General features: G+C 46.8%; 1 long non-coding RNA gene across 1 annotated transcript in view; it reads right to left on the bottom strand.

Annotated features, from left to right (window-relative positions):
- Positions 1-2,761: 2,761 nt before the first annotated feature.
- The window catches only part of LOC147115187 (uncharacterized), a 36,011-nt gene continuing 16,873 nt past the window's right edge, over positions 2,762-21,899 (bottom strand). Inside the window, exon 2 of the long non-coding RNA XR_015079083.1 lies at positions 2,762-3,103. This is a non-coding gene — a long non-coding RNA (uncharacterized LOC147115187). The remainder of the gene's footprint in view (positions 3,104-21,899) is intronic.

Genomic DNA, 21,899 nt, shown 5'->3' on the forward strand with positions numbered 1-21,899 from the left:
TGCAAGTGGTCAGCAGACAAGTACGGTCGGGGAAGGACGGTTGGAAGTCTATGGCTGGGAAGGCCCAAAGTTTCCTTATTGGGGCCCTGACTCTCATGGAAATGATTTAAAAAAAATTTAATTTACTGACCGCTGCCCTTTTCTGGGCTTGCTCCTGTGTTCCAGCACCAAATGTGAGACTGCGCGTTAAAGTTGGGTTGGGGTCCTAATGACTCTCAACTTTTGTATTTTGATGAGACCTGGGATGAGGGTCTCCGAATCTGCCTAAAACTTGCCTGTTAAAATGGCGTGGGCCCGAGTGTGGCGGAATAGGGTGAATCCCACTCCGCCGATATTTGAACCCCCACACGTCCTGTTGTGCTCTTCTCTTCCTGGCTCCACATTAAGGTAAGTTTAAAATTGAAAAAAATCTTTGTATTGGCAACCTCCAGCAGCCCCTTTAAAGACCGCTGGTTGGAGTTTTCATAAGTCCTTTGTAGTTTTAGTTTTCTAACTGTTATCCCTGTTTTTGACTAATCTACCACTTAAGTTTGAATTTGCAGCTGTTACTTTGAGCCAATCAACAGAGTGACCAAGAAAAATTGACCAATGAGAAATAAATTACATTTGCAGGAAGCACATGTTACATGCAAGACTTTTGTAATAGTGGATCTCTTACGATGCTGCTAAAGTAAATCTGAGCATACGGTCTTTTGCCTGTCTATTATATTCATACTGTTCCTTCTCTGTCTCTCTTTTTTGTTTCCCTGTCTCACTTTCTAATCTTTTCTGCTTTTCTCCATTTCTCTCTTCCTCGTTGCCCTCTTCTATTCTCTTTCTCACCCTACCCCCATCCTCTCTGTCCTCTGTTCATTTTCTTCTTTTGGGTGGGAGTTGGTGTGTGGTGGGGAAGGGAGCCACTGAAGGCCACAGGTGGTGAATGGGGTGCAGTGAGGTCAATAAAGTAATACAAACAGGGCACCGATCAACAGGTGTGAGGGGTGGAATCTGCTAAAGCTACAGCTTTGTTTGGGGCGGTGGATTGCAAGGTGACTTGGGCGAAGAGTGGTGGGAGAATTTGGCTATAGGCTGGCTTTTGGTCCTGGGTAGGGAGCGGGGATCTGGCCAGGGCAGAGGGTAGCGCCAGAAAGCAATGTGAAGCGGGTGGAGCTCAATCCTTTGCCCATCATTCCATCTTGTCCTTACCCGCCCTCACCAGATTAATGCTGGCAAACTAGTGAAGAGTACATGAAGTGAGAACTGCAATGGTGAGGCCTGAAGGCTACCAGGTGGCAGGGAACAAGCTGTGGAGTACACCAGAGCAGGCATAAGGGCAACAGTGAGGTCCTAAGGCTATGGCAGTAGCAAACAGGCTGGGCCAGGGTAGGCCAGAGGGTGGTGGTTGTGGGCCACTGGCAGTGGGAGGGGAGGATAGAATTATTTTACAACATATTTTACTTTTAATTTATTGTTCAACAAATTTGCGTGGAAGGCTTGAATGTTCTGAAGCAGCACAACCTGCGATGCCTCAAAGGGAAGAAACAGTGCCACCTACCGGGGAGACCAGATATTGCAGGATTCGAAGAGTTAGGAGAATCAGTAGGAGAAATGTGACAAAAGTGTGATGGCAAAAGTTAGTGTTACACAACGGAAAGTGCATGTCACAAGATGTACTATACAATAGGTCAATTAAGGTGCTAGGAGACTGGTGACAGTGCAGCTTAACAGGTGGGAAGTAGCTTTTATTAAGGCTTTGTCGATTTTTGTTGAAGTTTTTCAACAATATGTTGCCCACCAGTTATTGAAAAATAATTTATTTTAATTGTTTAGATTATTTTATATATGTTTGCAATACTTAATTGTACAAAATATGAAATAGATGCTATATCTCAGTAGGACTTGGCTATATGCATGCAACTGGTTACCAGGGAAACATGAAAAATGTATAATTAGAAGCTCTAGATGAGTAAATGAAAAATAGAACTTCATTTCATGTTCTTTGAAATATGGATGCAGAAGCATTAATGCTTTTCCCTCACTAAGCTGATTTATGACTTATGAATATGACTATTTTATGACTCTTTACTCCGAATAAGGATTGCTCAATGTAGACTGAGACAAAAATTGGAAGTGCTGGTCCCTGTGAAACCAGTGAAAAATACCTTTCCCTACTCCTATATTTGTACTACAAGAATTCATCAGAATTTAACTAGTCATCCTCGGGGGAGCTCATTGAAATGCCATTATTTTCTTCAGTTTTACTACTGAAAAATAAACAGCAATAATACAGATTAGAAAGAAACAACTTGCATTTATAGAATTCCTTTCACGTCCTCAGATGTCCCAAAGCACCCACTTCACTTAACAACAGTGACTACACTTAAAAATAATTTACGTAGACAAAGGTGGCAGCCAATTTACACACAAGGTCCCACAAACAGCAATGAGATAAATGACCAGTTAATGTGTCTCTTTTGGTGTGGTTGGTTGAAGGATAAATGTTGGCCAAGATGCTGGAATGTGTTCCTGATGCTCTTCAAATAATGCCATGGGACCTTTTTTAAGTCCACCTAAACAGGCAGACGGGGCCTCGGTTTAAGATGACACTTCTGATAATGCAATACTCATTCTGTACTGCACTGAAGTGTCAGCCTAGATTTTGTGCTCAAGTGCTTGGATTGAGGCTTGAAGCCACAACCTTCTGATTCAAGCAAGAGTGCTACCATTGAGCCAATCTGATTGCTCTTGCGACTGAATTTTCAAGATGTGTGTTGTACATGAATAGTGTAAAAAGGCCTTTTATTGGAAAGGATAAGGAGAAAGGGTGACTAACAGATACCCAAATATTTTACATCATGCATCAATATCCACACTGTTTTCAAAGTTTAAAATAGTACAATTTTTCTAAAGGAACTTCCATTTCAAGGTACATTCGTAAATCACCCCAGAAGAGTATTGAGATTTTTGTGATTTGAATTTATCTGGAATATCCCGTTAGGATTTTTGGGGCTTCACTGATATTTGTCTTGTGCTCCACTTCAAAGATCACTCCCATAGTGAGTCTTCATTCCTTACAATTCAGAGTGCAACTTTTAATGCACAAAATCTGGTAATGCAGTGTATCCTAGGGGAAAAATTAAAATAATTGTTACTGTAATTAGATCAGAAAATTGGAGCATTGTATTCTCCTAATCTTTGGATAATGGAAGAATAAACACTATTATGCCAGCTATAAATTAAAATTATTAAAAAGTAGGCAGCAAATTAAAATCCGTCTTGGATTTTACTTGATTAGTAAACTTAACTGACAACATAAATGTGAAACTTAGAATCAGAATCATAGAAAAGTTACAGCCCAGAAGGAAGCCATTCGGCCCTTCGAGCCCATGCCAGCTCTCTGCAACAGCACTTCAGCTAGTCCCACTCCCCTGTCCTTTCCCCATAGCCCTGCAAACTTTGCTGACTCCCTTACGAATATCAAACCTGAATCAGCACCTTTAATGCAAACTTATGATTGAGCTATCATTTAACGACCATAGTATCTCCAAGACACATAAACTGCCCTACATGAAGAAAATAAGTCATAAGAACATAAGAAATAGGATTAGGCCATTTGGCCCTTCTGAAAATCCAAGTACACCACCTCCACTGGCTCCCCCTTATCTATTCTGCTAGTTACAGCCTCAAAAAATTCTAACAGATTTGGCAAATATGATTTCCCTTTCATAAATCTGTGTTGACTGCCCAATCCTATTATTATTTTCTAAGTGCCCTGTTACTACGTCCTTAATAATAGATTCTAGCATTTTCCTTACTACTGATGTCGGGCTGTAGTTCCCTGTTTTATCTCTCCCTCCTTTGTTAAATAGTGGGGTTACATTTGCTACCTTTCAATTCATGGGAACCGTTCTAGAATCTATGGAATTTTGGAAAATGACAACCAATGCATCCACTATCTCTATAGCCACCTCTTTCAAAACCCTAGGACGTAGGCCATCAGGTCCAGGGGATTTATCGGCTTTCAGTCCCATTAATTTCTCCAGTACTTTTTTTTACTAATATTAATTTCTTTCAGTTCCTCATTCTCGCTAGACCCTTGGTTCTCCACTATTTCCGGGTAGTTTTTTGCGTCTTCTTCTGTGGCGACAGACACAAAGTATTTGTTTAATTTCTCTACCATTTCCTTATTTCCCATTATAATTTCTCCTGCCTCAGCCTGTAAGGGACCCACATTTACTTTTGCTAATCTTTTTCTTTTTACGTACCTATAGAAGTTTTTACAATCTGTGTTTATGTCTCTCGCTAGTTTACTCACATTCTATTTTCCCTTTCTTTATCAATTTCTGGGTCCTCCTTTGCTGAATTCTATAATCCTCCCAATCCTCAGGCTTACTACTCTTTTTGGCAACATTATAAGCCTCTCCCTTTGATCTAATACTACCTTTAACTTCTCTTGTTAGCCACGGTTGGACCACTTTTCCTGTGGGGTTTTCATGCCTTAAAGGAATGTATATTTGTTGTAAATTATGTATTAATTCTTTAAATGCTAGCCATTGCTTGTCTACCGTGATACCTTTTAATGTAGTTTCCCAATCTACCGTAGCCAATTCGCCCCTCATACCTAAGTAGTTTGCTTTGTTTAGGTTTAAGACCCTAGTTTCGGATTTAATTAAATCACTTTCAAACTCAATATAAAATTCTATCATATTCTGGTCACTCTTCCCTAAAGGCCCCTTTACTACAAGGCTATTAATTAACCTTTTCTCATTGCACAATAGCTGATTTAAAATAGCCTGTTCCCTAATCAACAGAGAAACACATACAGCTGGGAGATTCTATCTCTCTGCATTCAGTAATCAAGTTTGAAGTGACCAGACACACTGCATTAGATATTAAAAATATTTAGATTTATGATTTGAAATATGACAGTGCTCCTATCTATAACAGCCTCTTTAAAGCTATATAAACTACTCCCCACCCACCTGCCTTTTCAATGATCTGTCGCACAGTTTACATGTTTCTCTTGCATTTCATCATGGGGAGTGGGTGGATGAATGACTAGTTATAAAAAAAAGTAAAATAAACCTGTAACATGATTTGTCTGACTTTCTAACGGTGTTTTCCCATTCCAAAGATTACACGGTGAGCTTAGTACATTCCATTATCATTATAAAATCGGTTAAACAAAACTCCTCAAATGTGTAACTTTAGTGTGCATCACATTCTAGTTTCACACTTGCATAATCGTGTGTGTTACACTGCATCAAACTAGCAAAGTGCCAGACCTGGAATGTGTCCATTGGCCATAGGTTTCCTAATTATGTAAAGTAAATACTGACCGAGCAATGCTGATTTAGTGCAATTTAACTACACAGGTAGTGCAACTACTAAGCAGCAAAAAGTGTGCCAGTGAAATCCAGCAAGTGGAGTAAAACGTTTTTTCAAAATTATTTCGGGGCCACCTTGACTTCTCACTGAGACAAGGATATCTGTTTATCCCTCTCTCCTATTTAATTCCATGTGGGGGAATCACTGGAAAAGTTGGGCCTTGTGTGTTGAGGGGTGGGGGTAGAATTCCTGGTTGAGTGGCACAATTCCTCAGAAGGTTGGACCACAGGGCAAGTCCGATGCATCTGGAGATTCAGCAGCAACAGTTTCTTTACCATGGTTCTGCAATGGGCCTGTGACCCCATTCCTAACAGGCGTTCATCCAGTCCTTTCTTAAATCTGTCACAGCGATCTGCTCCACCATGCCCACTGATATCTATTCCACGATTCTATCAAAAAAAAAAGTCCTATATACTTTCAATGCCTTTGTCTTTAAGCTGTGCCACTTAGTGTTTGAATCCTGTGCCCAGAAGAAGAACTTTCCTGGATCCAATTTCTCCATATTCATTAAAACCCTTGACTTTGTGACAAAAATGAAACCATTCTCTCTTGTTTTTGTCTCGGAGCTGTCCTTTTAAATCAGTCACATGCATGTCATTTAAAAAGTATACATAAATCAAGACAAATGTTGAGGTTTGTTGCCATGGTTACAGGCTGGGGGGAAAAAAAGCAAGTTTTGTATTTCAAATATATTAATGTTGAGATTTGCCAGTTTGTTGCCAAGGTTACAGGCTTGAGAGCGATAGCAAGCTATGTATTTCAAATCTATTCACGCTGTGTGATGGCCAGCTATTTTTGATTTGAGTGTTAATTATTCAAACAAAATGCTTTTGAAACAAAATGTTGGAAATACGTAACAGATCAGTCAGCACTGATGAAGAATCCATACCCAAAGTGCTAATCTTTTTCTCCTCCCGATACAAAATATCTGGGATTGGGTGGGGAAGTGGCAATGAAGTCGAAGATCAGCCATGATCTTCTTAAACGGTGGAGCAGGTTCGAGGGGCCTTACGGTCTACTACTCCTCCTATTTCTTATGTTCTTATGTTGTGTGCTTCCAACATTTGCAGTTTTATTTTAGATTTGCAGCTTTTCAACTTACAGCTTGTGAAGGGTTCAGCTTGAAAGAGCTGGGGTTCCAGCAGTTGGTTGGAATAATGCAAGCTACCAATAAAACTTCTATTTCAAAGGCTTACATCTTAATTGAATGAGCAAGGCTGCACCAACATATCTGCCAGACTATACTTTACCACCAGAGGATGCTGTTGGTTTGTAGAAAAGGCTGGCTATTGCCAGTTACCTGTATCTTTCCTTTTCCTTACATTAACAGTTGCTTTTATCATTGGCTATTAGATTTACTGATCATCCTTTGCAGTGATAAATTACATATAAAGTCCACTTTCCAAAATCACAGCCCATCTGATGCTTCGTGTTTAAAGATTTGATGGGGCAGATACCGAGAAACCATTGCCTCTGGTGGGGGAGCCCAGAACAAGGGGGCATAACCTTAACAATAGAGCTAGGCTGTTCAGGGGTGAGGTGAGGAAGCATTTCTTCACACAAAGGGTAGTGGAAATCAGTAACACTCTTTCCCCCAAAAAACTCCTGCGGCTGGGCATCAATTGAAAATTTCGAAACTGAGACTGACTGATTTTTGTTAGGCAAGGGTATTAAGGGAGATGGAATCAAGACGGGTAGATGGAGTTGAGCTACAAATCAGCCATGATCTAATTGAATGACTGAACAGGCTCGAGGGGCTGAATTATCTACTCCTGATCTTATGTTCCTAGGGTTGGCAACTCTGGTTGGATGTATACCTGGAGGTCTGATCACTGGATGTCTTTTATTTATTTGTTCCTGGGATGGGGGGTGTCAATGGCAAGGCTAGCATTTATTGCCCATCCCTCATTGCGCTTGAGCAGGTGGTGGTGAGCTGCCTTCTTGAACCGCTGCAGTCTGTGTGGTGAAGGTACTCCCAGTGTGCTGTTGGGGAGGGAGTTCCAGGATTTTGACCCAGCGATTGATGAAAGAACGGCAATTATATTTCTAAGTGAGGATGGTGTGTGACTTGGAGGCGATGGTGTTCCCATGCGCCTGCTGCCCTTGTCCTTCTAGGTGGCAGAGGTCGCGTGTTTGGGAGGTGTTGCCGAAGAAGCCGTGGCGAGTTGCTGCAGTGCATCTTGTAGATGGTACACACTGCAGCCACGGTATGCTAGTGGTGGAGGGAGTGAATGTTTAAGGTGGTGGATGGGGTGTCAATCAAGTGGACTGCTTTGTCCTGGATGGTGTCAAGCTTCTTGAGTGTTGTTGGCGCTGCACTCATCCAGGCAAGTGGAGAGTATTCCATCACACTCCTGATTTGTGCCTTGTAGATGGTGGAAAGGCTTTGGAGAGTCAGGAGGTGAGACACTCTCCACAGAATACCTAGCCTCTGACCCGCTCTTGTAGCCACAGTATTTATGTGGCTGGTCCAGTTAAATTTCTGGTCAATGGTGACCCCCCAGGATGTTGATGTTGGAAATTTGGCGATGGTAATACCGTTGAATGTCAAGGGGCAGCAGTTACACTCTCGCTTATTGGAGACTAGCTGGAGTGCCCGGCGGTGCCGAGGCTTTTTCGAGGGCATGTTGTTGTTGGAAGAGAGAGAGAGCGCGACTGGGGGGGAAGAGAGAGAGCGACTGGGGGGAAGAGAGAGAGCGACTGGGGGGAAGAGAGAGAGCGACTGGGGGGAAGAGAGAGAGCGACTGGGGGGAAGAGAGAGAGCGACTGGGGGGAAGAGAGAGAGCGACTGGGGGGAAGAGAGAGAGCGACTGGGGGAAGAGAGAGAGCGACTGGGGGGAAGAGAGAGAGCGGGTGGGGGGAAGAGAGCGGGGGGGGAAGGGAGGGCGGGGGTGGAAGGGGCGGGGGGAAGGGAGGGGGAAGGGGGGGGCGGGGGGGGAAAGGGGCGGGGGGGGCCCAGGCTGAGAGCCCCGCTCTCCGAGCCCCGCCCCCCCCCCCGGCCGAGCCCGATTGCGGCTCTGAGAGACGGCCGGCGGCCGAGCCCCGCCCCCCCCCCGGCCGAGCCTGATTGCGGCTCTGAGAGACGGCCGGCGGCCGAGGCCCGCCTCCCCCCCCGGCCAAGCCCGATTGCGGCTCTGAGAGACGGCCGGCGGCCGAGCCCCGCCCCCCCCCCCCGGCCGAGCCCGATTGCGGCTCTGAGAGACGGCCGGCGGCCGAGCCACGCGCCCCCCCCCCCCGGCCGAGCCGCTCTGAGAGACGGCCGGCGGCCGAGCCCCGCCCCCCCCCCCGGCCGAGCCCGATTGCGGAACAGAGACGCCGCGCCTCACCTGCTCCTGCTGCGCGCGCACCCTGACCCTCGTGGCTGATGCCGTTGCCCTCGGTAACGTGACACAGCGGGGGGGGGGATGAGGAGCTTAGCAGAAGCGCAATCACCTAGCTCGGGCCTGGCTGGGCAAGAAAGGCACAGGCTTTGAGGCCTAAGAAAAAAACGGGGAGAGGTAGGAAAAAGAATGTTCAGGTTAGGTTTACAAATGAGTGATTTTTTTTTAAAAACAATTTAATAAATTCAATTTTATTTTGGTGGAAATGTATATTTGAAAAGAAAGACGCAGAAAGCAGGAAAAAGAATGGAAGCAAGATGGCAGCGACTCACCTCGGTTCAGAACGATAAGGCCCGCCCACACACGCACCGATTGGTCGACCGTCAGGCCACCAAAGCGTAGGATTGGTCAATCGTCCCGTCACTCGACCGTAGGAGGGCCCGGCCGCACGCGGCAGCAAGCCGCCGTACGATTGGTCGACCTCGAGGTCACTCTGTCGCTAATGAGCGGATAATGAGATGCTAATGAGCGGAATGTTGAAGGTTTTTGGGATACCGCGGGCGCGATTTTAGCCCGGCCGAAACGTAAATACGCTTAAAATCGTCTCGGAAGAGTAAGCTTTCTTTGGAGGTAACGCGCGCGTAGGTACGCCCTGTAACTTTCGAACGCATACCCCCCAGACGCACACGCGATGACAGACAGACAGACAGACAGAAGGACAGAAGGACAGAAGTACCGATTTATATATATATAGATAGTCATAGAGTCATCGAGTCATAGAGTTATACAGCATGGATAGAGGCCCTTCGGCCCATCGTGTCCGTGCCAGCCATCAAGCCCTGTCTAATCTAATCCCATATTCCAGCATTTGGTCCGTAGCCTTGTATGTTATGGCATTTCAAGTGCTCATCCAAATGCTTCTTAAATGTTGTGAGGGTTCCTGCCTCCACAACCCTTTCAGGCAGTGAGTTCCAGACTCCAACCACCCTCTGGGTGAAAAAGTTCTTTCTCAAATCCCCTCTAAACCTCCCGCCCTTTACCTTGAATCTATGCCCCCTAGTTATTGACCCTTCTACTAAGGGAAAAAGCTCCTCAGTATCCATCCTATCTATGCCCCTCATAATTTTGTACACCTCAATCATGTCCCCCCTCAGCCTCCTCTGCTCCAAGGAAAACAAACCCAATCTGCCCAGTCTTTCTTCATAGCTGAAGCGCTCCAGCCCTGGTAACATCCTGGTGAATCTCCTCTGCACCCTCTCCAAAGCGATCACATCCTTCCTGTAGTGTGGCGACCAGAACTGCACACAGTATTCCAGCTGTGGCCTAACCAGTGTTTTATACAGCTCCATCATAACCTCCTTGCTCTTATATTCTATGCCTCGGCTAATGAAGGCAAGTATCCCATATGCCTTTTTTACCACCTTATCCACCTGTTCCGCCGCCTTCAGGGATCTGTGTACTTGCACACCCAGATCCCTCTGCCCCTCCGTCATGCCTAGGGTCTTACCATTCATTGTGTATTCCCTTGCCTTGTTAGTCCCCCCAAAGTGCATCACCTCGCACTTTTCCGGGTTAAATTCCATTTGCCACTGTTCCGCCCATCTGACCAACCCATCTATATCGTCCTGCAGACTGAGGCTACCCTCCTCGCTATTTACCACCCTACCAATTTTTGTATCATCCGCGAACTTACTGATCATACCTTTTACATTCATATCCAAGTCATTAATGTAGACCACAAACAGCAAGGGACCCAGCACCGATCCCTGTGGTACCCCACTGGCCACAGGCTTCCAGTCACAAAAACAACCTTCGACCATCACCCTCTGCCTTCTGCCACTAAGCCAGTTTTGTATCCAATGTGCCAAGGCACCCTGGATTCCATGGGCTCTTACCTTCTTGACCAGTCTCCTGTGCGGGACTTTATCGAAGGCCTTCCTGAAATCCATGTATACCACATCCACTGCGTTACCCTCATCCACACACCTAGTCACCCTCTCAAAAAATTCAATCAAATTAGTCAGACATGATCTTCCCTTGACAAAGCCATGTTGACTATCCCTGATTAATCCTTGTCTCTCCAAGTGGAGACTAATTTTGTCCCTCAGAATTTTTTCCAATAATTTTCCTACCACTGATGTTAGACTCACTGGCCTGTAGTTCCCCGGTTTTTCCCTACTTCCCTTCTTGAATAATGGTGTGGTAAACCACTGTCATACCTGTCTGTGTCTGTATGTGTATTCCACTAGGTACAGGTCTGGACATGCCTCGGCTGACTCCTCCCACTATTCCAGGTATATAAGTGACTACCTCCCAGTCCCTTAGTATTCTGGACGGGTCGACCACTCGAGACAAGACCTTCATTCTTTAGTTAATAAAAGCCTGATTGTTACTCGCTTAACCTCAGTCTTTTGAGTAATTGATGGCGCATCAAATGGTACTACATTAGCGGTTCTCCAGTCCTCTGGCACATCCCCTGTGGCCAGAGAGGTCCTGAATATATGTGTTATAGCCCCCGCAATCTCTTCCTTTGCCTCACACAGCAGCCTGGGATACATTTCGTCCGGGCCTGGGGATTTATCCATTTTTAGGCCTGCTAAAACCGCCAATACCTCCTCCCTCTCGATGTTAATATGTTCGAGCATATCACAGTCCCCCCGCCCTATTTCTATGTCTACATCGTCCTCCTCCATAGTGAAAACAGATGCAAAAAATTCATTTAGAACCCCTCCTACATCTTCCGGCTCCACACACAGATTGCCACTTTTGTCCCTAATGGGCCCTATTTTTTCCCTAGTTATCCTCTTACCCTTAATATACTTATAAAACATCTTAGGATTTTCCTTTATTTTGCTCGCCAGTGTTATTTCATGGCCCCTCCTTGATCTCCTAATTTCTTTTTTAAGTATCCCCCTGCACTTTTTGTACTCCTCTAGGGCTTCCTCCGTCTTTAGCCTTTTGTATCTGCCAAAAGCCCTCCTTTTTTTCCTAATCCATTCTCGTATATCCCCTGACATCGAAGGTTCCCTGTGGTTTTTGGAACCACCCTTGACCTTTACGGGAACATGTTGCCATTGTATGATCTCAATCTCCCTTCTGAAAGCCTCCCATTGCTCCGATGCGGATTTTCCTACAAGTAGCTGATCCCAGTCCATTTTGGCCAGATCCTGCCTTATCCTATTAAAATCGGCCTTCCCCCAATTTAGAACCTTTATTTCCGGCCCATCCCTGTCCTTTTCCATGACCACCTTAAATCTCACCATATTATGGTCACTGTCACCAAAGTGCTCACCTACTAGCACTTTTTCCACTTGGCCGGCCACATTCCCTAGAATTAGGTCCAGTACCGCCCCCTCTCTTGTAGGACTTTCTACATGCTGGCTCATAAAGCTCTCCTGGATGCACTTTAAGAATTCTACACCCTCTGAGCCTTTCACACTTTGACTATCCCAGTTAATATTGGGGAAGTTGAAGTCCCCCATTATTATTACCCTATTATTTGCACATTTCTCTGAGATTTGCCTACATATCTGTTCCTCTATCTCCCCCTGACTGTTTGGAGGCCTATAGTACACTCCCAGCAAAGTGCTTGCCCCCTATTTGTTTTTAAGCTCCACCCATATGGCCTCATTAGAGGAACCTGCTAATATATCATCCCTCCTTACTGCAGTAATTGACTCCTTAATTAATATTGCGACACCCCCTCCTCTTTTACCTCCCCCTCTGTCTCGCCTGAAGATTCTGTACCCCGGAATATTGAGCTGCCAGTCTTGCCCCTCCCTCAACCATGTCTCCGTGATAGCAACAATATCATACTCCCATGTGTTTATCAACACCTTCAGTTCATCCACCTTATTTGCAAGACTCCTTGCATTAAAATAGATGCCATCCAGCCTTGCCCTTATATATTTGCCCTGTCTACCAAGCTGACTTGTTTTTTTCTCTATAATTGGCAGCACATCACCCCCTATTTCAGCTCCCCTCTGTATCCCATCCCCCTGCCAAGTTAGTTTAAACCCCCCCCAACAGTGCTAGCAAACCTCCCCGCAAGGATATTTGTCCCGTTCTGGTTCAGGTGCAACCCGTCCAACTTGTACAAGTCCCACCTTTCCCAGAAGCAGGCCCAGTGATCCAGGAAACTAAAACCCTCCCTCCTACACCAACTCTTTAGCCACGCATTCATCTGCACTATCCTCCTATTCCTATACTCACTAGCACGTGGCACTGGGAGTAATCCAGAGATTACAACCTTTGAGGTCCTGCTCTTTAATCTGTTACCTAGCTCCCTAAATTCTTGATGCAGGACCTCATCCCCCTTCCTACCTATGTCGTTGGTCCCAATGTGGACCACGACCTCTGCCTGCTCCTCCTCCCCCTTAAGAATGCCCTGTAGCTGCTCAGTGACATCCATGACCCTGGCCCCAGGGAGGCAACAAACCACCCTGGAGTCACGTTTGCGGCCACAGAAACGCCTATCTGTTCCCCTTACGATAGAATCCCCTACCACTATTGCTCTCCCACTCTTTTTCCTCCCTTCCTGAGCAGCAGAAGCGTCCCTGGTGCCAGGAAGCTGGCTGCTGCTGCCTTCCCCTGGTGAGTCATCCCCCTCAACAGTATCCAACTTGGTATACCTGTTTGAAAGGGGGATGTCCGCAGGGGTTCCCTGCACTTCCTGCCTGCCTCTGTTGCTCCGCCTGATGGTCACCCACTTTCTTTCTGCCTGTGCAGCCCTACACTGAGGCGTGAACAACTCGCTAAACGTGCTATCCACGACCCTCTCAGCATCGCGCATGCTCCAAAATTCATCCACCCGCAGCTCGAGCGCCGCAATGCGGTCTACAAGTAGCTGCAGCTGGATGCATTTCCCGCACACATGGTCGCCAGGGACACTGGCAGCGTCCCTGACTTCCCACATGGAGCAAGAGGAGCAGAACACGGGTCTGAACTCTCCTGCCATGACTTACTCCTTTAATTAATTAAAAAATGTATTCAATACCCCAGTTACAGGTATACTCTAGGGCGCTTTATTTACCAACTGTCCCCATTACACCACAGAGACCCTAGAAATTTAACACCACAGAATTCAAGCTTGTATTGAAAAGAGAGAAATACTCACCAACCAATCACTTACCTGCTTCCTGCTGACGTCACACTTGGATTACTTTTTACCTCTCTCCTGGAACCTGGATTGGTATGCCTCGGTGCCTCTGACTGCTCCCTCTTATACTCAGCCGCCTCGGGCTGCTCCCGCGCAGGTCCGCTGCTTCTCCGGTCTCGGGGCTGTGGGCCTCGGTGCCTCTGACTGCTCCCTCTTATACTCAGCCGCCTCGGGCTGCTCCCGCGCAGGTCCGCTGCTTCTCCGGTCTCGGGGCTATGGGCCTCGGTGCCTCTGACTGCTCCCTCTTATACTCAGCCGCCTCGGGCTGCTCCCGCGCAGGTCCGCTGCTTCTCCGGTCTCGGGGCTAGTCATTGCCTGGCACTTGTGTGGTGCAAATGTCACTTGCCACTTATCAGCCCAAGCCTGAAGGTCGTCCAGATTTTGCTGCATGCGGGCATAGACTCCTTCATTATCTGAGGATTTGCGAATGGAACTGAACACTACAATCATCAGCGAACATCCCCACTTCTAAGCTTATGTTGGAGGGAAGGTCATTGATGAAGCAGCTGAAGATGGTTGGGCCTAGGACATTGCCCTGAGGAACTCCTGCAGCGATGTCCTTGGGCTGAGCAGTTGGTAAATGTTACTGCGTTTACCTTATAAAGGTTGGGTCCCCTGTAATTGAGCCTTGCTTGCGGTTTTGGCTAGTAGCTGTCATGCGAGTAATTTGTTTTGCACGTAGAAGATGTTGAAAGGCAGAGCTGCAGCCCTGTTTACCAGAGTCAGATGCTCTGAGATAAGTTGTACCAGTACAACTACAACACTGGCATCTACCTGACAATGTGGAAAACTGCCCAGGAACATCTTATCCTCAACGTAGAGAATCAATCAAATGCGGCAGATTAGCCTAACGGCGGCCTCCTACTAATAAATAGTGATTGAAGGATTCATCAATAGTGCAAGCAAGTAACAACTAATTAACAACAACTTGCTCACCGACACTCAGTTTGGGTTCCACCAAAACCTTCAGTTCTGGGCCTCACCACAGCCTTGTTTCAGACATGCACACAACAGCTGAAGGCTAGTAGAGAAGAGAGTAGCTGCCCTTAAGAATTTTTCAGGGCAATTAGGGATGGGCAATAAATGGGCCTTGCCAGTATCGATCGCATGCCAGGAGCAAACAACAAAAACCCAGAACTGTAGGGGGAAGTGGCAATCGATGGCAAGAAATTAGTTGTCAGCATTTCATGATATCAGAGGGAAGCCCCAGGCACCCCAAATATTCTTACCAGACTTGAAGCAATAATTACACAACTGTTCAGTATTCAGGATGAGAAAGTAGCTCGTGTGGAGAGTCTGCTGCTCATTCTAACAACTGATGTAATGTTTTCTGTCATGCCATAAATAAATAGCAGCACAGTAATGGCTGTAAAAAAATATTCTATTATCAGCATAGCAACCATGTTTACCAAAGTCTTGCAGAGCCTTCGATACAAGGTTCTGTGTCTAGTCATCATTTATGTTTGAAATAAATTAATTAATTAATGGTTCTGCATCTTCTGGAATATTCATGGGGGAAAAATTGGGTTGCTTAACGGGGCGCAAAGCCCCTGGGCGCAGTGCCGCTAATGCCTCCCGCGGATTTTAGCGGGGGGTTAGTGGCGGCGGTAGCAGCGCAGCGCCTCCAGCGATGACGTCATCGCCATGCGCAGCGCCCTGACTGCAAACTTCGGTCGCGTCCCCTGACCCACCGCCGGATGGTAAGTCCGACAGGATCAGGGTGGCGTTTTTGCGGTTGCGGTTGTGGCGGCGCAAATTAAAGGGCAGGTGCTGGGTGGCCTTTTTTTTTGGCAACCTACCTGCACCTGCCCCCTTCCGCTTTTTTGTGCGGGCTGCGATCGGTGCGGGCTGTTTTCTTGGCACCCCGCTCCCCGGTGGTCCAGCAGGGCCCCGGTGCATACAGGCCCCTCCCCTTTAATCAGGGGAGGGAGGTCTGCAATATCGTGGTGCTAAGTGCTGATGCGCGTGGCGCTGTTGCACGTAGCACCATGATATTCAATGGTAGTGCCCCAGGAAGGAGGGGGAGTGCTTTCAGTAGCGCCCCGCCTCCTGCTTGGGGTGCTACCACTGAATATACGGCGCAGGGGCGTTAGCTTTTTCAGGGCAAAGTTAGCGCCCCAAAGGAGGTGCCACCGAATTTTTCCTCCATAGTGTCAAACACCCACCGTGTAGCATTGCCCAATGTTGCCATTGATGATGCTTCCAAGAGTCTCCTAAAAGGATACTGAAGCTGATGAAGATATGATTGACATGGAGGAATCGCAGTGCTAAATCTGCATTCTAGCAGTTTGTGTCACAGCACACTAGTACAGCAATGCGTTATCGCACCCCCACCTCCTGCTCTCCTATCCTTAATCCTGTCTGGTTCTACACTTGGCTTAAAGTGACAATCCTAGCTATGCCATTACTTTGTCACACTTTCCTCTGATTTTCTTAAATGAGTTTGGTCTTTGATATCTCACTGGATTCGCTCGCGGCCCTGTGTAGTTGCATGGTCCTAACACAGCCTTTGGTGTATGAGCCTGGTGGGGGTATGTGTCGGAGTAGCGGGGAAGGACACTGGCGCGAAGCTTTACTTCTCTCCCGAGCTGCTAGTAGCAGTGCCCGGATGATTCATCTTTCATTCCGGGAGACTCCCGGACCAGCCAGAAGGGTTGCCAACCCTATCTGATACAAAACCAGAACATGCTGGAAATACACAGCAGGTTCAGTTAAGAGAAAGCAACAACTTCAACAACAACAACTGTAAGGGGTTTTCTCCGATACCGGTCCCCCGTTACACACAGTTCTTGGACGTCAGGATTTATAAGAACAAAATACACACGGCACAGGGTTTTGGTTCAACCTTTGATTCATTCGTTTATTGAACACACACACGCAATTACTTCCCCAGTATAAATCCCTATGATTTATACTAGACTAACAACCCCAAAATACAAACCCCTACGCAAGGGTCATTTGCATTGACACAATTAAACCCGTCCGCGATTTGACTGTTACATGTAAAGTTACCCAGACTCAATCACAAAGCCCTTATTGTGATCTGACTGAAACTCACAAACTTACTCAGACTCAATCACAAAAGCCCCCTCTATGATTTGGCTGAAACATACAATCCCCACTCCCGATCAGCTGTCCCTTGGAGTTGATTGTAGTCCCGAATCTTTCTGTTCACTGTTCTGCCATCGGCTTCCCCCCACACTGTCCTCGAAGTGCTCTTACTTTAAACCAAAACCAACTTTCAGTATTTTCTGGCCCTCTCTGAGCATGCAATGGCCATATCAAAATGTGTGACTTATTCCTGGTATTGTCCATTGATTTGAGATATCTTTTTGACAATGCAACCCTCCCAAAGTGACTGCATGTGCGAAGTTGTACTTATGTTTATTCAGCGCCTTTAATGTAGAGAAATATCTCGAGGTGCTTCACAGAAGCGTAATTTGACAAAAATGGACACTAAGGCAAAAATGGACGCCAAGCCAAAGAAGGAGATATTAGGAGGGGTGTAAAAGTATCCTCCGGACTCAAAGGAAAACCGTAAACAATGCATGCAGGGCAGAACTAGGCCAATATCCATTAATAATCACTATCCAAAAAAGAGCCACCAAATTTTGGAAACACCTCAAAATGAGCAACCCCCACTGCTATCATTACGAAGCCCTGAAATGCCAAGAGAGGCCCATAAAGAAGAATACCCTCAGTCAACTAGTCCTGGGACTCAGTGAAGTAACTACTAACACTACTAACAATAACCAGCCCCAGGACAGTGACAGCGTAACACAAAGAATTCGACCCAACACAATCGTCACTAAGCAAAAGGAAAAATATCTGTCATATTGGGCAGAAACAACAAAAACCCAAAACAAACTCAATTGCTACTTGGCCCTAAACAGACAATACAACATGGCTGATTACCTGACCATGGTAAAGGATAGCAAACTGAGAAAAACCTTGACAATGTACAGACTTAGTGAACATAGCCTGGCGATCGAAAAAGGTAGACACAGGCAGACCCAGCTACCAAGAGAGGGCAGGATATGCTCTCACTGCAGTCAGGGAGTGGTGGAGACAGAGATGCACTTCCTCACAGCTTGTAGAAAATATCAGGGCATAAGGGAGAATTTCTACCCAAAATTCACAAAAATATGCCCGGAATTCAGAAATTTGAATGACAACCAAAAACTCCCATACCTACTAGGGGAAGAGAGAAATTGTGTAACCTTAGCAGCACACTATGTTACAGCTTGCCATAAACAGAGGGACAACCAATAAATATAAGAAAAGAGTATATACAAATTATATGAATGTATATTTATACACTCAGGGATATATCTGTTTATACACTGTATGGATAGATCTGTATTTTTGTGTTCAACCATGAATGTTTTTTGATGCTTTGACAACATAAGATGTACCTTGTCATGCCAATAAAGCGATTTGAATTGAATTGAATTGAATTGACTTAAAACATGGTCACAGAGGAGGGTTTTAAGAAGGGTCTTGAAGGAGGCGATGGAGGTGGAGAGCCAGAAAGGTCAGGGAAGGAATTCCAGAGCTATAGGGCCTGGGTGGCTGAAGGTACGGCCACCAATGGTGGGGTGAAGGGACTGGGAGGTGCACAAGACATCAGAGTCAGAGCAATGCAGAGTTCTCGGAGGGTTGTAAGGCTGGAAATTATTAGAGATGGCGAGGGGTGAGGCGCTGAAGGAATTCACATGAATTTAAAATTTGAGGTGTTGGAAGACCGAGAGCCAATATAGGTCAGCGAGCGTCTTACTTTGGTACATTCCAGCCTACGCCCAGTATTTCTCCAACTCTTGGCTCTCATGCCCCTACCCCCGTGCAAATCCCCACTTGGCGGCAGAACTTTCAGCCATCTTGGTTCCACCCTCAGGATCTCCCTCTTAAACCTCTTTGTCTTCCCTCCCCATCTTTAAAAACCTCCCTTTTAGACCGTGCCTTTGGCTAACTCTCAAATTATCGAACACTTGAACACTTTTTTTTTTGTTAAAGGCTCTTTACAAATGCATGTTGGTTATACAGAACTACAGAATCAAATGACACTCCTTTATATAATGGATGACTCCTTTATAAAATGGATATCAAAGCGAGGACATGGATATGAATTGTAACTGACGAACGGGAAAGAAGCAGAGGATAGCTGCTAAGGGAGTTGGGTTGAAATTGGAGAGGCATTGCTTGGGGTGCCACAGAGTTCTGTGTAGGGACCCTTGCTTTTACTACTATACATATGAGAAAGATTCCCTATCTCCGAGGTTATTATTTACAGAAGACAGCAAGCTAAATGGGGCTGTGGTGTCTGTGGACTTAAAGGAGGCAATGAAGATCTTACAAAAGGACGTTCACGGGGCTTGCACCTGTGCCAAACAGTGGTAAAACATGGAGTGATACAAGGTGCTGCATGTTAAAGATAAAAATGGGTGTATGAACTCCAGGAATGGGTAGAAATTACCAAGGGGCAAATTGAGAGACCTGGAGGTGTTAGTTCACTCATCATGTCTAAACATGTGAACAGCCAGTTGTCGTGATGCATATAGGCACTAACGATATAGGTAAAGAACGGGATGAGGGCCTAAAAGCTGAATATAGGGAGTTAGGAGGTAAATTAAAAAATAGGACCTCAAAGGTAGTAATCTCAGGATTGCTACCAGTGCCACATGCTAGTCAGAGTAGAAATAGAAGGATACTTCAAATGAATATGTAGCTAGAGGAATGGTGCAAGGGGGAGGGATTCAAATTCCTCGGACATTGGAACCCGTTCTGAGGGAGGTGGGACCAGTACAAACCGGACGGTTTGCACCTGGGCAGGACCGGGACCAATGTCCTTGGGGGAGTGTTTGCTAGTGCTGTGGGGGAGGGTTTAAACTAAAATGGCAGGGGGTTGGGAACCTGAGTAGGGAGACAAAGGAAAGGGAAACAAGGATAGAAGCAAAAGACAGGAAGGAGAAAAACAAAGGTGGCAATCAGAGAAATCAAGGGTTTAAAACAAACATGACCACAGTAAATAATAATTCTAAAAGGTCTAAGAGCGTTAAAAAAAACAAGCCTGAAGGCTTGGGGGGAGAAATTCGGTTGGTTGCGCCAGCGATTAGCACCTAAAGAGGCCGAGAAGTGGGGCATTAGCCAATTTTCGCCTGTGCGCAGTGAACCCAGCGCCTCTTGCTATATTGAGTGGGTTTTAGCGCCGGCGCTAAATCTTAGCGCCCACTTGCGGGCGCAGGCAGATAATGACGTCATTTCAGTGTGCAACGCCTTTTTGGCGCCCTGGACCCGAAATTGAGTGGCGCCCGCCTCCGTTCCGCCTGGCGCTAATAGTGACAGCTTGCTGGAACGTTCCCAAGTCCTTCTCGGGCTAGGGGGGCGCTAGTTAAAGGGGACTGCACTAGTATAAAAGCGGAAGCCATTTTGGGTGGGCATCTTGCTGGTTGTTGGAGAGAGTTGCTGACCTTCAGTGGGAATGCACAGTTTTCATTGAGCCAGCGGTGCCTTTGGACCTTCAGCCCTGTCCACAACAGTTTGCTGGTGAGATATTACTGCGTCTTACTTCTTTCACATTATAATGGGAGCTGCTTTGGAGGGGAACGTCCTGCTGGCTGAACAAATGGCAAGGGCACAGAGGCGGAGGGAGAGAGGGCCGGGAATGGCCAGAAGGAGGAGGGGCAATGGACGTCGCCAAATGCGACCGTACGCTGCCAGGGTTTTCAGGCAGCAGGTGTCATACATTGCCATGTCGGAGGAGCAGTGTATGCGAAGGCTCCGATTCGGAAAGGATGTGGTGACTGAGCTGTGCCACCTGCTTGCTGAAGATCTGCAGCCGCGGTTGCAGTGCAGGACTTCTGTCGGTGGCCGTCAAAGTCACTGTTGCCCTAAACTTTTTCGCCAGCGGCTCGTTTCAGGCAGCAACTGGGGACATTGCAAATATTTCTCAATTTGCGGTGCATTGCTGCATCCGGCAAGTTACAGCTGCCCTATATAGAAGGAGGCAGGAATTAATCACCTTCCATTTGACCCTGGAGAAGCAGAGGGAGCGCTCACAGGGCTTCGCGGCTATAGCGGACTTCCCCATGGTGCAGGGCGCCATTGATTGCACACACGTGGCTTTGCGGGCGCCATTACAGAATCACGAAGAGTTCCGCAACCGCAAGGGCTTCCACTCCCTCAATGTGCAGCTGGTCTGTGACCACCGGCAGATGATCATCGCGGTCAACGCCCAATTCCCTGGCAGCAGCCACGACGTGTTCATCCTGCGGCAGACCTCAGTGGCTGACCTTTTCGAGGCCCTGGCTCACCCACGAGGCTGGCTTCTTGGCGACAAGGGCTATCCTCTCTGCCCATGGCTCATGACCCCGCTCCGTTTGCCCAGCACCCCGGCAGAAGAGCATTACAACACCAGCCATCAGGCGACCAGGAACATTGTGGAGCACACAATCGGTGTGCTCAAGCAGCGGTTCCGTTGTCTCGACCATTCGGGGGGCGCCCTGCAGTACTCGCCGGAGCAAGTGTCGCGCATCATTGTGGTCTGCTGCATGCTCCACAACCTGGCCATCCGACGCACTCAGCCAATGCCAGCCGACCTTGAAGGTCCAGCAGAGCAGGCGGACGAGGAGGAGGAGGAGGAAGACAGGAGGGGTCCAGAAACTGGAAGGGCTGCCCATCAGAGGCTCATAAGGACTTGGTTCTAGGCCCCTCTGACGGAATGCTGGGTGTAATTGGAACAGTGCCCTCCGGTTCGCCCAAAGCCTATGAAGGCCACCATGCTTGTAAATAGTCTAGAGTTCCAGTGTAAATATAACATTTTCTTTATTTTCCAAAAAGTGCTTCCTTCCAGCATGACAAAGCAATGGCAACAGAAAGCATAACTAATGAACTAACACATAACTGTCTGGCAAACCCGCGACACTACCCAAAACATGACTAACATTCACAGCAGGTGTAGACGGCCTTGAATTCTACAAATGAGACGCCTCAACAGCTCCCTCTACTCTTTACCCCTTGATGGAGATCTACTTCTCTTACGAGATCGGCCCCTTCCC

This window comes from Somniosus microcephalus, chromosome 7 (assembly GCF_052327205.1).
Source record: "Somniosus microcephalus isolate GS21.2 chromosome 7, FLI_Smic_1.0, whole genome shotgun sequence".
NCBI lineage: Eukaryota > Metazoa > Chordata > Chondrichthyes > Squaliformes > Somniosidae > Somniosus > Somniosus microcephalus.